This window comes from Branchiostoma belcheri, unplaced genomic scaffold (genome assembly GCF_001625305.1).
Source record: "Branchiostoma belcheri isolate BF01 breed outbred unplaced genomic scaffold, Haploidv18h27 scaffold74, whole genome shotgun sequence".
NCBI lineage: Eukaryota > Metazoa > Chordata > Leptocardii > Amphioxiformes > Branchiostomatidae > Branchiostoma > Branchiostoma belcheri.
This window is the reverse complement of record NW_017804398.1, coordinates 110857-111680: the sequence shown is the minus strand read 5'-3', so window position 1 is coordinate 111680 and position 824 is coordinate 110857. Positions and strand designations below refer to the sequence as shown.

The 824-nt window shown below is 44.2% G+C and overlaps 1 protein-coding gene across 1 annotated transcript in view; it reads right to left on the bottom strand.

Moving 5' to 3' along the window:
• Positions 1–824, bottom strand: part of LOC109485301 (transcription factor COE3-like) — a 119785-nt gene that overhangs the window by 113909 nt on the left and 5052 nt on the right. The gene's annotated exons all lie outside the window — the stretch shown is intronic.

Below are 824 nucleotides of genomic sequence, written 5' to 3'. Positions count from 1 at the left end.
GAAAAATTAGACAAGAAAGGAGAAAAGGAGACACACCTAAATTATGCAAATCAGGACATTGTTTGCATAAAAACATCTTCCTGAAAAGAGATAGGACTTTCAACATATGTAATTTGCTTAGATTATAGACCAGTTTGACTGGAAACAAATCTAAATGGTCCATTTTTCACCTGAAGATCACTGGTGGTGAGGAAAATACCACGCAGTGCTCATAAATGTTGTCTTTGTAGTTGCATCTGTATGGACCTAGCCTCCATAGACCACACAAACTCCCTATCATCACAACATAGCCTCCTTAGCAGGCTCTATGACTGGGGATTTTGGGGGGCTATTAGAATGCTACATTTGGGACTAATGTAACTACTTTTTCTTGGCATATGGCATATGATGCAGCATATCACTTCTGTTTGCACTTCTTGTTCTAGGGCCAGCCCAATGTACAACACTACCACAAATAGAAGTGATATGGCACAAGAAAAAATGTGTTACAAAAGCCACAAAAATGCCCCAGTCACAGAGCGAGCCTGCTAAGGAGGCTATATAGGACCCAACTTTATGATGGGGAGTTTGTGAGGTCCAGCCCAATTTAACACCCTCCCATCCTCTGATGGATGGCCAGCCATGAAGACCTTGGATGACACTAGGCCATGGCATTGGGAAACCTTTGGCCCGGGGGTTGACACTCTAATTCCCCAGCTAGGACCATGTCAACCCTTTGCAGGGGTTAAGATTCCCTGAAATGTGACTAAAAATGATGACGGATGACTGGAGACTTTCTGGTGGCAGTGGAATGGTCGGACCTTGACTCCCCGCTTGACCCTGCT